This window comes from Chiloscyllium plagiosum, unplaced genomic scaffold, assembly GCF_037043375.1.
Source record: "Chiloscyllium plagiosum isolate Xiang-an unplaced genomic scaffold, Cpla_swu_hap1 HiC_scaffold_8, whole genome shotgun sequence".
Lineage (NCBI taxonomy): Eukaryota > Metazoa > Chordata > Chondrichthyes > Orectolobiformes > Hemiscylliidae > Chiloscyllium > Chiloscyllium plagiosum.
Window position 1 is genome coordinate 70164497 of NW_028270146.1, and position 16587 is coordinate 70181083.

Below are 16587 nucleotides of genomic sequence, written 5' to 3' on the forward strand. Positions count from 1 at the left end.
TCAAATCAACTATTGTTATTTCAACTTTTATAATGACATCCTATTGATAAGTTGCTTCTTTTTGAAAAATCCATTTTTGAAGGCACTTATATTGCCTTTTTGAAGTCACAACTATTTTTCTTTATTCAAGTGGTGCAATGCTATAAATTTAGTACTTTCATTTCCACTGATTAAAAAATGAATTACTATAAAATTCTTCTCATCATCTAACATGCTATAATATGCCAACAGCTTTTTAATTTTATTTCATGAAGTCTGTAATGCACTATCCAGGCAGAAACTTCAACTGTAAGAGTTTAATTCATCTCTCTAATCCAATCACATCAACCTTATTTTTCTTATCAGAGATTCTCATTTTGAATTAAATGAGCTCATTAGTTTTAATCAAAGCCAGAAAGATCAAAACTTACACTTAAATGCTTCAGATCAGAACTGTCACTCAGCCGTGTAGTTCTATTTTGTGAAAGCATAAAATCAGAGCCCCTTGGAGCTGTTTTTTCCAAGGAATGCTGATAGTATGAGAATGATAGATGTCTCTGGAATTAATTCAGTTCTTCCCCCTCCCCCGGTATGGTATGTAGGAAGCTCAGTGACCTATCTAACAAAACAGCAGCTTTGGTACTTGGCTGAGAACTGAGAGTTAATGAGATCTACTTGTGAAACAGGAGTATGTAATAACTGGCCAGTACATAGTGACCAAGAAGAAAGATTTTCACTATTTTTCCAATTAACCTGAAATCATAAATGTGTTTTTTTTAATGCAGTTATTCATACATTTGTGGTAAGTACTAAATACCAGAGCTTTAACTTCACACCACCACTACCTCTGCACCACCACCTCCTCACACACTCACCAAACCAGGTGAAGACAAGGTTGGCTGCATTTGATGGCACTGTTTCCTGCAATTCAATGTAGACAAGCAGGAGGTTGGAAGAATACAGCAAGCCAGACAGCATCAGGAGGTGCAGAAATCAACATTCCGGGTATAAACCTTCTTCACAGTTCTACTTATCTATCTTGGATTCCAGAATCTGCACTTCTTTTGTCTCAGTTTTTTTTTGTCTCTTGCAATTCAATAGCTTGTTAACATTATAGTCTAGGTTGACTCTAAAAAAAACTGGATATTTTGTACGCAAAACTGGAATGCTAATGCTTCCACATCTGACACTGTGAAGCCATGTCTCAAGAGGGTTTACTTTAAAAAGAAAGAGTTCTCCCTACTTGGAGAACAATTCTTCCCAATATTGAACCACAAGCTTCTTCAGCTTCATGAGGCCTCATGAATTTATGAAAGCCGAGTCCTATGATTTCAATTCAATTTTCAACGAGTTTTGAACAACAAAGCCACCGTGATCCAGGATTGCAGACAGGAGAGGCTGAGGTATGTGGGAAATCTTATGGGGCCTTTACTACTTCTTTGAGCCCCACATAAATAGACTCAGACTTACCTTCATAAAGGTGGGTGCATTTTCCTGCAATTTATCTGCAAATGATGGGTGGTCAGGTTTGTCTGACGACAGTTGATCTGTGCAGATTTGAAAATAACAATGCTTCAATTGTCTTTGATCATGTTTGGAGCCATTAAAATGGGTTTGACAAACAACTATCTCTCTTCCCCTAAAATGGAATATTTCATCAAACTGTGAATAGCCCATCTCTGTCTAACCTTTCCTTTACAAAACCTCACTATCTCCATTTCCAGAATCGACCAATGTCTATGGAAAGCTTATTGACTTCCTTCAGCTTGACTTCCTGTTTGGCATGTCTTCCATTTTCTCAGTTCCTTTGGCTTCATTGGGTATGTTCTAATGACAACACCCTCCACACTAGAGTTTGTAAAATGTCTTACTTCTCAAACTCCTCTCTATAGTGTTTAATATGCCCCCCCAAACCTTGTTTGTTCCATATCCCATTCTTTTGTGTTCATCTTGTCTCCTCTTTCTCTGAACAAAGGCAGAGTCCCTCTCATTCTCACTCAATCCCTACCTCATTCCTACTTCCATATTCAACATATCATCTCTTTCCATTTCCACAACCTCCAGTGCCATGCCACAATGAAATGCATCTTCCTTTCTTTTACCCTTTCAGCATTCTGAGGAGACTGTTGCCTCTCTGTCACTTTGGCCTATTACCTGAACATCTGCTCCCTTTCTCTTGGACTTTCCCTATACAAGTACATGAGTATAAGACTTACCCCTTTCCTTTTCTCACTTATAATTGATACACACCCCAAACACTTCTTTAAGATGAAACATGATTAACTTTAGCCTGCTGCAATCACTGATCTCATTGCAGCTTCTTCTACATTGACAAAACCAAATTGGATTGGATGACCAGTTAAACAAACATTCTGTATGGGCCACAAACACGACACTGCTTTTGGTTCCTTATAAATTTAATTATCCATCCCATGCCTGCGCTAATTTATCTTTGTTCCTACATTGTTCCAATGAAGCTTAATGGAGGTTTGAGGATTAACACCCCATCTTTCCATCAGGCACTTTCGGCCTTGCACATGCAACATTGAGTCTAATGTTCATTCTAATCACCACATCTATTTAATTTCAGAGACCAAGTGCTGGTACTGAAGGATAGCTGTAATACAGCTATGGTGAGGGGAAAAGACCTGAGCCGATACTTTGGTTGGGGATTTTCTGTTGCTTCATGATTATAATGAACCAGCTATGCACAAATTATGGATGCACAAACAGGGGCTGGGAAGTTTGCAGTGAGGAACATACCTCCAATCTCCACAAGCCAAGAGTGTATTAAATACTCTCTACTTGCCTGGATGAGTGTAGCTCCAACATATGAGAAGCTTGAGACCATCCAGATAAAGCAGTCTGCTTAATCAATCCCCTATCCACCATATGAAACATTCACTCCCTCCAGCACTGGTGCACACTGCATGTAATATAAAGGGTGCACTGCAGCAACTCAGCAAATCTTCCTCAATGGATCCTTCTACATCTATGACTTCAAATAACTGAATTAACAAAGGAGCAAGCACGTGCAAAGCCCCTTAAGCCACAAACCATCCGGATTTGTAAGTACTGTATGTCACTATTCCTCCACTGTTACTGGGTCAAAATCCATTCAGAATGGCAAACGAGTGTATCTGCATCAGCAGTTCAAGGTGGCAGCTAACCACCACTTTCAGAACAGCAATTATGTATGAACACTAGCTATTGACCTTACCAGTGATGCCCACATCCCATGAAAAAATGAAAAGAAATCACATTGTTCCAGGCCCACTGGAGTTCTTGCTTTGCCAAATTTGTCGATCTTTTCCCCCTGTTGGCTGGTGTGCTGTGATCACTTACACCTCCTCTGAACCTATTATTTGTTCCATACCTGTCCCATCCTTTTGCCTCCTACTTTCATCACATCATTGAATTGCTTGTGGCCTCGACTTGAACCTTTCCATTTTTGTTTTCCCTGGCTGCATACTTGTCTAAAAATTGTTGAATATTGTGCTACATTTCACCACAGGCTTCAGATTGGTGGGACAAAAAAGCAGTTCCTGATCTGCACTTGCCTGAAGCAGGGTAAAAACAATGACTGCAGATGCTGGAAACCAGATTCTCGATTTGAGTGGTGCTGGAAAAGCATAGCAGTTCAGGCAGCATCTGAGGAGCAGGAAAATCGACGTTTCGGGCAAAAGCCCTTCATCAGGAATAGAGCAGGGCCAGCTCAGCAAATGTACAATATAATTAGAATTATCCACCTGCAAGCTCGCTGTCCAACAAAGGCAGGTTAGCTTCAGTGACAGCTGAACCAGGTAGGAGGCCATGAGGACACTTCAAAATGGCAGAAGTAGGTAAAACTTAAAATGCAGTGTGCTGAGGACTGCAGGCTTTGGGAACGTGGAGGGAAATATCTCTGAGGGGATTATTGAGGGAGCTGCTTTTTTCTTGGCGACCTCCTTGCATAGCAGGGTGTTTACCCGAAGATTAGTGATAAGGCTACTGCTCTGTAAATGGGTCTTTGTTATGCAGGCTGCTTCCTGCTGCAAAACAGCAAAGGAAGAACAGTGGGGAGTTGTCCCAATGCGGCTGCTGTTATATTACCAGGTCCTCCGTGTTTATTCCTGCAGCCCTGGGGGCCAGTAAAATCCAACCCATTAATTTTATTTCTCTTTCTGAAGCCACGAGTGTTCCAGTATTTTCTGTTTTCATTTCAGTTTTCCAGTATCTAGAATTATTTGTTTTCTGTATAAGTTCCAATATTTTCAATTTCATAGACATCACTTCAACACCAAATAGATTAATGTATGGCCAACAGGAGTACTGAGGTCACTAACTATTGCGTGGGAAATTGTGAGTCAGTGAGCAGAATCGATCAGCTACAGTGCAGGGTAAATTGCCAATAAACCAGGTTTCTGGAAGTGAGCACACAAGACTAAAATCTGTAGTGGGGGATGTGCATTGGATATGCCGATTATGTAACCACGGGAAACAAGCTGAAAATTCCAGCATATATGCCATAAGAATGGTGACACATTGAGAGGATTGAAAACTAAGATAAACAAAACAGATTCTGAAAATAAAATTATTAAAAATGTGTCCTTGGTATAATTTTTTTTTCTATTTTACTATAACCTAAAAACACACCAACTGTGAATGCTGAACATGGCATCTGATTTTTAGTCTAGCTTTTTCTATTGTTCCAAAACAAAAGGTTCTTTTTCTGTCTTTCTCCCTTCATCTCTCTCAATGTAATGCAGAACAGGGAGCTGAATTTTACCAAAAATCAGCTCAGTGTCAATTTTGGGGAATTTCATGGAGGGTTTCTCTCTGTGAGCTCTGGAGAATTTTCTCATGCAATCGCCCACTGCTCATCTCAGTACATTCACATCATTTCTCTCTGACACCTCGTTTGTACTGCCTTGCATTAGTGGGAAAGTGCTTGCTACCATTGGGATGTTCCAGGATTTATGCCATGAGCACAATAGTTAAAGCCCAATTGGGCAACAGTTTAATCGCTGTCAACTAGGAATAGTCTTTCACAGTGCACACAGTTGGAGGCAAACAAAACATAGAACATAGAACAATACAGCACAGAACAGGCCCTTCAGCCCACGATGTTGTGCCGAACATTTGCCCTAGCTTAAGCACCCATCCATGTACCTATCCAATTGCCGCTTAAAGGTCACCAAAGATTCTGACTCTACCACTCCCACAGGCAGCGCATTCCATGCCCCCACCACTCTCTGGGTAAAGAACCCACCCCTAACATCTCCCCTATACCTTCCACCCTTCACCTTAAATTTATGTCCCCTTGTAACACTCTGTTGTACCCGGGGAAAAAGTTTCTGACTGTCTACTCTATCTATTCCTCTGATCATCTTATAAACCTCTATCAAGTCACCCCTCATCCTTCGCTGTTCCAATGAGAAAAGGCCTAGCACTCTCAACCTATCCTCGTACGACCTATTCTCCATTCCAGGCAACATCCTGGTAAATCTTCTCTGCACCCTCTCCAAAGCTTCCACATCTTTCCTAAAGTGAGGCGACCAGAACTGCACACAGTACTCCAAATGTGGCCTAACCAAAGTCCTGTACAGTTGCAACATCACTTCACGACTCTTGAATTCAATCCCTCTGCTAATGAACGCTAATACACCATAGGCCTTCTTACAAGCTCTATCCACCTGAGTGGCAACTTTCAAAGAGCTATGAACATAGACCCCAAGATCCCTCTGTTCCTCCACCTCACTAAGAACCCTACCGTTAACCCTGTATTCCGCATTCTTATTTGTCTTTCCAAAATGGACAACCTCACACTTGGCAGGGTTGAACTCCATCTGCCACTCCTCAGCCCAGCTCTGCATCATATCCAAGTCCCTTTGCAGCCGACAAGAGCTCTCCTCACAACTCCACCAATCTTCGTATCATCTGCAAATTTACTGACCCACCCTTCGACTCCCTCATCCAAGTCATTAATAAAAATTATGAACAGCAAAGGACCCAGAACTGATCCCTGCGGAACTCCACTTGTAACTAGGCTCCAGGCTGAATATTTACCATCTACCACCACTCTCTGACTTCGACCGGTTAGCCAGTTTTCTATCCAATTGGCCAAATTTCCCTCTATCCCATGCCTCCTGACTTTCCGCATAAGCCTACCATGGGGAACCTTATCAAATGCCTTACTAAAATCCATGTATACTACATCCACTGCTCTACCCTCATCCACATGCTTGGTCACCTCCTCAAAGAATTCAATAAGACTTGTAAGGCAAGACCTACCCTCCACAAATCCATGCTGGCTGTCCCTAATCAAGCAGTGCCTTTCCAGATACTCATAAATCCTATCCCTCAGTACTCTTTCCATTACTTTACCTACCATCGAAGTAAGACTAACTGGCCTGTAATTCCCGGGGTTATCCCTATTCCCTTTTTTGAACAGGGGCACAACATTCGCCACTCTCCAGTCCCCTGGTACCACCCCCGTTGACAGTGAAGATGAAAAGATCATTGCCAACATACTGCAATTTCCTCTCTTGCTTCCCACATAATCCTAGGATATATCCCATCAGGCCCGGGGGACTTGTCTATCCTCAAGTTGTTCAAAATGTCCAACACATCTTCCTTTCTAACATGTATCTCCTCTAGCTTACCAGTTCGTTTCACACTCTCCTCTTCAACAATACGGTCCCTCTCATTCGTAAATACTGAAGAAAAGTACTCATTCAAGACCTCTCCTATCTCTTCCGACTCAATACACAGTCTCCCACTACTGTCCTTGATTGGACCTACCCTCGTTCTCGTCATTCTCATGTTTCTCACATACGCATAAAATGCCTTTGGGTTATCCTTGATCCTATCCGCCAGAGATTTTTCATGCCCTCTCTTGGCTCTCCTAATTCCTTTCTTCAGGTCCCTTCTGGCTATCCTGTATCCCTCCACTGCTCTGTCTGAACCCTGTTTCCTCAACCTTATGTAAGCCTCCTTCTTCCTCTTTACAAGACATTCAACCTCCCTCGTCAACCAAGGTTCCCTCACACGACCATTTCTTTCCTGCCTGACCGGTACATACATATCAAGGACACGTCGTACCTGTTCCTTGAAAAAGTTCCACATTTCCACGACATCCTTCCCCGACAGCCTATGCTCCCAACTTATGCTCCTCAGATCCTGTCTTACAGCATCGTAATTACCCTTCCCCAAATTGTAAAACCTACCCTGTTGCACGCACCTATCTCTCTCCATAACAAAGGTGAAGGTCACAGAATTGTGGTCACCATTACCAAAATGTTCACCCACTAACAAGCCCATCACTTGTCCCGGTTCATTACCGAGTACCAAATCCAGTATGGCCTCCCCTCTGGTTGGACAATCTACATACTGAGTTAGAAAAGCTTCCTGGACACACTGCGCAAACACCGCCCCATCCAATCTACTTGATCTAAAGAGCTTCCAATCAATATTTGGGAAGTTGAAGTCGCCCATGACTACGACCCTGTGGCTTCTGCACCTTTCCAAAATCTGTTTCCCAATCTGTTTCTCCACATCTCTGCTGCTATTGGGGGGCCTATAGTAAACACCCAACAAGGTGACTGCACCTTTCCTATTCCTGACTTCAGCCCATACTACCTCCAAAGGCAGATCCCCCTCGAACTGCCTTTCTGCAGCCGTTATACCATTTCTAATTAGCAATGCCACCCCCCCCCTCCTTTTTTACCACCCTCCCTAATCTTACTGAAACATCTGTAACCAGGAACCTCCAACAACCATTCCTGTCCCTCATCTATCCAAGTTTCCGTGATGGCCACAACATCGTAGTCCCAGGTACCGATCCACGCCTTAAGTTCACCCACCTTATTTCTGATACTCCTTGCGTTGAAGTATACGCACTTGAACCCATCTCTGTGTCCGCAAGTCTTCCCTGTCAGTGCTACCTTCTTCACAGCCTCCCCACACACTTGGACATCCTGACAAACAGCTAGCCTACTTGCTGGACTACAAGTCCGGATCCCATCCCCCTGCCAAATTAGTTTAAACCCCCCCGAAGATAGCTAGCAAACCTACCCCCCAGGATATTGGTGCCCTTCTGGTTCAGGTGCAACCCGTCCTGCTTGTACAGGTCCCACCTTCCCCAGAATGCAGTCCAATTGTTCAAATGCCTGAAGCCCTCCCTCCTACACCATCCTTGCAGCCACGTGTTCAACTGCACTCTCTCCCTATTCCTTGCCTCACTGTCACGTGGCACCGGCAACAACCCAGAGATGACGACTCTGTCTGTCCTAGCTTTCAGCTTCCAGCCTAACTCCCTGAGCTCTTGAATGACCTCCCCACCTCTCTTCCTACTTTTGTCGTTGGTGCCAACGTGCACCACGACGTCTGGCTGCACACCCTCCCCCTTAAGGATTCTGAAGACACGGTCCGAGACGTCACGGACCCTGGCACCCGGGAGGCAACAAACCATCCGAGAGTCTCGCCCATGCCCACAGAATCGCCTGTCCGTCCCTCTAACTAGAGAGTCTCCTTTAACTAGCGCTCTCCTCCTCTCCCCCTTTCCCTTCTGAGTCTCAGAGCCAGACCTCACGCCACAGACCCGGTCACTGCAGCTTACCCCTGCTAGGCTGTCCCCCCCACCAGTATCCAAAGCGGTATACCTATTGTTTAGGGGAATGACTACAGGGGATCCCTGCACTGCCTGCTTCCTCCCCTTCCCACCTCTAACTGTTATCCATCTACCTCTGTTCTCTGGCGTAACTATGTCCCTGTAGCTTCTATATCACCTTCTCAGCCTCTCGAATAATCCTCAGTTCATCCAACTCCAGTTCCAGTTCCCTAACTCGTTCTGTGAGGAGCAGAATCTGACTGCATTTCCTGCAGATGAAGTCGGCAGGAGTATCGGTGGTCACCCCTACCTCAAACATCCGGCAGGAGGAACATTCCACTGCCTGCGCTGCCATTACTCTGCACTTCGTCTCCAAAGCAAGAACACTGAGTAGCTTACCTGTGAACTTTAAAGTTAGGTTAGAGGAGGAGGATGGGAGGGAGGCCCTGGGGTCTAGAACACACCTACTCAAATATCAATCACTTACCTTCCCGACCAGCTCTGCGCTCCAACCTCACTTCCGCCCAGCTCGCGGAATCTTCTGAGGGCATTTGGGTGACAACAGTGACACTTCATCAGTAACAGAGTCTCATATTTGTAAATATATTGTTATTTTACTTCACCTGTCTGGATGATATTGTAAGTGCAACTACAAGAATCAAATTTTACACCTACTCATCCTTAGCACAATACCATATTAGAATCCTGTAAAAGGAGTGCTGCTTCTTCCCCAATGCTCAGTGTCATATAACATCTTTATGGAACCCTTAATGTGACCACCCAAGTGGCTGATTAACCATGTCCAATTCCCTGCTCTGATCTTTGTTTTACTGTGTCAGTACTCCTGGACTGAAAATAGTCTCTTGACTTGACTGAGGAGCAATCTTCTGAGACTTTGAGACATAGCTATTTGATTGAGACACATGCTGTGTACCTGCTGCATATGCTCCTCACAGATGTGATATTGACTCAGCACTGTGCCATAAGCCAACATTATGTCATTTTGGCTGATCATTGCTGGAAATCATAGCAACCTGCCTGGCTTTCTGTCTACACTATAAGTCAAGGCAAGACAGAAGCACAATGAGCCTGAAGGTTCTGAATGAGATGGCAAAACACAAAAAGGTGAAGCCAAGCAGAGATGCTGTGAAATCCAAGTAGGCAAAATGTGAGTGTGTGCTAAGACAGCTTGCCTGTATATAACAGAAGTAACCTATATTACTACCAGCAACTAGATATATTACTCAGCTCTAGAAGTCCTGTGTAACACATTTAAGGAGCAATTTTTAAATTTGGTTATTCATAAAAGTACCATTCATATCAAAGTATGCTCTCTGAAAATAATAACATGTTACAATATGATCCAATCACTTCAGCCTCATTTTTTATGATGTATTAAAGAGCTCTGAGATGCATTCTGCACTAATCCATGAGAAGGATTTCTGTGCCTGCATGCCTGGCAGGATCATTACAAAGCAAGGTGTCAGTAAATTCCAAATGTAGTGCTGAAATGTAGAACAATATTCCACATGATTCGAAGATCTATGATGATGTAGTGAGGCTGGTGTGTGTCCAATGCAAATCTCTGTCGATGGGGGTGCAGGAGATCTCTACCTATTGTTTGTACTCTGAGGTGTTAGAGAATGCAGGCCAAGATTGAGGCCTGGAGGAGCAAACCGCAAGATGGAGCCACTAGGTACTCTTTCTGACTTGCATATTGTTTTCACCGCATGGGAGAAGAGTAAACTTCATTTAAATGAGGTGAGAATTGGTGATAATGAGATGTTAATACATGCAAATGGGCCTCTCACCAGTGAGATTCTCATCTCACTGTTCAAACTTTGGGTGCAAAATTGGACTTCCTGCCTTGGCACTGAGAATCTATATTTTCTCATCTCAGAAAACCGTTTTCTCAAGTGACTCATCTTCGCCCATGCTGTTCAGGGGCTAGGAAATTTCAGCCTGTGATTCTCATTATTTCCGAAGTAGAACTCATTATTTTTGTCTCTGTCTCTTTCTCAAAGGTAGAGGAGTAAGTAGTCTCACAGCACAAGTCATAAATATTAATACATACAGATGTAAAATAGGTGCCATGATGACAAATCTAACAATTGGACAGCTGTCTGCTGGAGATACTTCTAAATTCCTCAGGGTATAGGATTTACCTGAGGGCCCCCAGCTAGCAAGGAAAACTACCCAAGTACTATTCTATCATATGGACAAGCTGCCTTCACAGGACAGACAGGTTTTGGCAACTTGTCCCGACTGTTACAATGAGCCTGAGGAAAAACATTAAGACAGTCATCGAGTCTTCAGGCTCGGTGTGCCCTGTAAGAATGTTATCGGTTACTTGCCCAAAAAGGGATGACAGCAAGTTTAGGCTCCAGTAAGTAGGACATATAGCAGGTATGTCAAAAGTCGGATAATATGATCACTGTAATCCAATCACTGCCTTTTAATTTTCTTTAATGGAATCCACAGCTTCATTTAGGTTTCTGTCAGATGTTCTGCTTTTCTGACAGAAAGTGTAATTAATTTAAAAATCAGCCTGGTGATGCATTTAAAATATTCACATTTCCACTTTTGTTATGTCAAGAAGAGCAATGATTAGACAAATTTTACACATATCTACCATGAGCCAATATATAATACCCAGACCTAGAAGTCCTTGTGTAACATATTTTACAAAGAACAAATTTTAAAATTGGTTATTAATAAATGCACCACTCATATGCACTCTCTGAAAAAAAAACAACATGCTACAACATTTTGATCAGGTCACTTTAGCCTCATTTTGTATCATGCATTAAGGTGGGTAAAGAAAATCCTTCAGTGTTTGCTTCAATAAAATAATGTAGATTAATAGACAAGGAAGAGTTTTTGTGATGCAATGGTATATCCTAACCTCTGAGCAAGTGGTTATGTGTTCAAGTCTAAATACAGAACTTCAAGAAAGTTGCATTCATAACATGGCAAAACAGGTTGAGTATTATCTTAAAGATCTTTCCAACACACACAATGGCATGCAGTGAGAGCTGATAGTAATTCCTGATCAGCCATAAAATAGAAAGAATTGTGAGTCTCTAGATCATTATCCACAACTCTATGCAATAATAGTACAAGTTCCCACAGCAACATCTTGGGCAGCAGTTAGCTTGGTTGGCTGGATGGCCAGTCTGGTTCAGATCTGTGCATGCTGTTCAATCCCCAATCTCACTGGGGTATGTCCAGATCACTCTCCCTAATATATTCCTGGTACAGATCATGGCGCTGAGAGTTGGATCTTACTTCAGGCAGAGAACTCAAGAAGAATATAAAAATAATAAAGAAGGTTAAAAAAGTCATTGAAATATATTCAATGATTTTAGTACAATAACTGGAGAAATAGGATGGTTTTGAAAAGTTAAAATAAAATACAACATAGCTCAGTATGAAGTGTATTCAATAAAAAGGAACAATTTGACATTGATTTATTCCTGGTTAATTTCCTGAGGATTTAAACATGGGAGGGGAAACTTTGACTTTAACAGGAATTAAAGTTGATCTATATACCAATACAGAAGTTTCACCTGATTCATAAGAAAAATATGATGAATTCGAGCAGGAGTGGATTATTTGACCCCTCAAACCTGCACCCCTCGCAATAAGGCAATGGTTGATCTGATTGTGGCCAGAACACTACCTTCCTGCTCGTCTCCCATAACTCTTGACTCTCTTATAGATCAAGAATTTGAAAATGGGAACTTAATTAATAAACTATAAATGGATTATATCAAAAGAAGTGAAACTTCTAAAAGGTAAGTTTAAATCTTCCTTTGCAGAGCCGGGAAGTGTGCCAAGTTATCCTCTGCGTTTTACTAGGATAATTTCAGCTCTTGCTGCTTCAGAATCACTCTCACTCCATCATCCATTCAAGACTCTGCTAAATACCAATCTCCACAAGATCTATTAGAGCTGTAGGAGACCCTCGGGCTGAACTTAGCTCTCTGAAAACTGAGGTCTAATCTAGCTGCGCCTGTTTCCAGCTGATAGTTGGAATGGAATGGGAAATGTGCTGGGTGAGCAGCCAGCACTTTGCACCAGTTTCCCATTCAGGGAGTTTAAATTCTTCCTAAACATCAAGATTGGGTGAAAAATTCAGGTAAAATGAGATTAGAAGGGTGCTTTATAAGTGAATCAGGTCACATTGACATAATTCATGCACATTTTAATGTCATATATTCCTTTAATGCAAGATACTGTTATTTTATTTTATTATTCGTAATTAAATAGTAAAGTGTTCGTTTGAGAAGCAGATATGGGAGATAATTGTAACCTAAATACTAAGTGGGAAACTGGTGTAATTGGGTGGAATATTGGTTTATATGCTTTACAACCCAATATTGCTTTCGAGTGACATTAATGTAGAGTTGCAAGGGGGACGGTCTCAAACCAACAATCCACCTGATCTAGCAATTTTTTAACAAGTTCAAGGTTAGAAAATGGCCTTTTGTTGAGTCACTTTGAGTACAGGAATTTCATTGCAGTACATGTCCATGTGCTGTCCAGGGGAAACGATAGAAGTGCCACTACTGTTGTTCATAATGTTTAGTTATACATGTTCACACATAAATTTATAATGAAAGGCATTGCCGGGAACTTATACAAATATCAGGTATTTAATATATCATTAATATGCTATACAGATAGGGGAACATCTCTTTCCTGTAAGAGAATATGCAAAATAATTACACAGAATGTTACATAACAGAATCTGAGCAACAAAGGATTGCAAAAATTGTTATTTGAAGTAAGGTTTATTTCTTTGACTTGAAAAACTAACCAAAACAAATGTAGCCACTGCAGAAAAAAATATGGTATTAGATTTCTGAGAGAAAATATAAACACGTTAATATCTGCATGCTTATCTCATTAAAAAGGATTTTCCATCATCAAAACTCATACAACTCTATATAAAGGAACATTAACAGAGTAAATGTCTAAGGGCACAGAAATAATACCTTTGTTATTAATCATTTAAAAAAATTAAGTGTTTGCTATGCATGCACTTCTCATTAAAGGAAAAAACATGTCAAATGTTTTTGAGCGGCTCTAAATATTGTTTAGACAGATTATGAGAGAAAGCCAGCAAAGAGCATATCAACAAGCAGTAAGAACTACAAAAATATAAAAATGAAGAGAATAGCTAAAGTCATTAGTGATCCTGGAGACTTCAATACTGGAGAATAACAAATGAAAGAACGAAGGACACAAATAATAGGAAACAAGGAAAGAAGAAATAAATAAATTAACATTTGTCTTCACAGTGGAAGACACTTGAAGCAAGCTAATAATTGTTGAACATTGGGGCAAAAGGGAAGGAGGGAGAAAATGAAAACAATCATTATTACAAAATAAATAGTATTGGGCAAACTAATGGGACTAAATGCTGACAAGTTCCTGCAGCTGATGGCTCATATCCTAAAGTTTTAAAAGTAATAGCCACAGAGATATCGAATGTATTAGCTGTTATCTTCTAAAATTCTCTAGAGTTTGCAAGGTCCCAGCAAATCAGAAAGCAGCACATGTAACATCTCTATGCAGGGGAGGAAAATGGAAAGGAGTCTGTTTGCAGCCAGTTGGCCTAACACTGAGCAAATTACAGGACATTTATAAAATCATATTTCAATCAGGAAAAGTCCACATATATCAATGAAAGAGGAATTGTGTTTGACAAACTTATCAGAATTCTTTGAGGACTCAAGGAGCAAGCAGGCTGGATTTAGGAGAACCAGCTGGGTTTATTTGGATTTCCAAAACAGCTCTTTGGATTAAGGTTTCTTACTATCCAAGGTAAGAGTTCTGGGTTAAAAATAAACCCTGAAAGAACTACAGATGCTGTCAATCGAAACAAAAACAGAAGTTGCTGAAAAAGCTCAGCAGGTCTGGCAGCATCTGTGAAGAGAAATCAAAGTTAACGTTAACTTTGATGTCTCTTCACAGATGCTGCCAGACCTGCTGAGCATTTTCTAGCAACTTCCATTTTTGTTTAAGAGTTCTTGGTGTTGGGATAAGACATTTGCATGGAAAGAGGGCTGGGGAATGACCAGAAAACAGAGAATTGAGTCGCAGGATTGCAGTCACAGGATGAGAGTTGAGCGAGGGTTGAAACGTACCATACTTTGGCCAAGTTTCATTTTGTCAAGTTTTCTACAGGGTTTCTGTCTACAAGTTGCCACAAGCCTGTTTGTATTATCCCACATTCACCTCATTTAAAACCTACCATGCCCTACCATTCTTTGTCGCCCAATGCTCGGCCAATTCTACTTCTCATTATAGCTGGAAGATCTCACTACTCTCTGGATATTCCAGAATAGACAGGCACCATTGGCTCGTTAAAATAGCATTGTGCACCCAGATAAATGCTGACATTTCAAAGATGCCCTGTATGGCTGCACACAACCCAGAGGGCATGGCAGATATGGGGGAATCGATGATGCAACTATGACCACATCCTTGATATTCTAGTGGATGTCACTACTGCCGACACAGCATTCCCTCAAATGATTCTACCAGGTACTGAAAATCGTGATCAGAAAAAGCAAGAAAGTGGCCAGGTTACTCCTGTGACTTCAATGTTAGGAATTCTTGCATCTAGTTTCTTTCCATTCCATGGTGCAATAGGAAGTTTCATATTAATGAGGTGAGATTCATTGTTAGAATTTTTTTTTAGAATTAGAATCCTTCCAGTGTGATAACAGGCCCTTCGGCCCAACAAGTCCACACCGAAGAGTAACCCACCCAGACCCATTCCCCTACCCTATATTTAACTCTAACTAATGCACATCCCCGGACACTATGGGCAATTTAGCATGGCCAATTCATCTAACCTGCACATCTTCATGATTGTGGGAGGAAACCAGAGCACCTGGATGAAACTCATGCAGACATGGGGAGAATGTGCAAACTCCACACAGGCAGTCACCTGAGGCTGGAATCGAACCCGCGTCCCTGGTGCTGTGAGGCAGCAGTGCTAACCACTGAGCCACCGTGAAGGTGATTATGAGCAACAGTCCCTGTTATTAGGCATCTCACCATTCCCTGGCAAGAACCTATTCTCAACATCCAGCATTTTGTTGGTAAATGCAACTTGTTCCTGTTGATGGCGGAAAAAAACATATTGGACTTCTCAAGCAATTCTCCCACATTTCTCGCCATCGCCGATGTTAAAATTCAACTCTGAGTGCTTTTAAATGAGTGACTGCCCCAAGTACTTGCAACATTTACCTTACAGGCTTTCTGCATGGCGAGCCCTTTGATAACTACCAGCAATAGGTAAATACCAGCAACAGCCAATGATTCCCAAGAGACCCACCTACCATTGATCTAACCAGGGTAATGGGAGGACGATGATGGGGCTAACACCTGATTCAAAGTTCCCCCAGCACCAAGCTCACCAAGGTGGAGTGGGATTAAAGTGAACGTAAAGCAAAGTGAATGGGCACAAATGTGGCAGACAAATATAATGTGAGAAAAAGTAAGGTTATCCAGAAGGTTAGGATTACTAGTATTGCAAAATATTATTAAATGGAGAGAGATCACAGCATACTGTCTTATAGGGAATTAGAGTGTCCTCATAAATGAAACACACTAAACATCGAGGCACAGTGTTCAGGAAGGCAAATGGGTATATTGGTCTGCATTGCATGGAAACTGGAATAGAAAAGGAAGGAAGACTTGCTAAGCTGCACAAGGATTTGTTGTGACTGCGTCTATAGCATTGAGATAAGTTTTTGTTTCCTTTCTTAAGGAGGGATACACTCTACTGGAGAAGGCTCAAAGAAGATTCACTGTTTGGTTCCTGGGATGAAGGGCCTATTGAGGAGAGGTTAATCAGATTGGACCCATACACAATGGAGGTCAAAAGAAAAAGAGAGAACTTACTGAAATATATCATATTCTGAAGAGGCTCAACAGGATAGATGTTGAGGGGCTGTTTTGTGGTGAAATCAAAAACTAGAGGATATAATTTCAGAATT

The 16587-nt window shown here is 41.7% G+C and overlaps 1 protein-coding gene across 11 annotated transcripts in view; it reads right to left on the minus strand.

Moving 5' to 3' along the window:
• npas3 (neuronal PAS domain protein 3) overlaps positions 1-16587 on the minus strand; it is a 1348016-nt gene that overhangs the window by 93285 nt on the left and 1238144 nt on the right. The window lies entirely within an intron of this gene.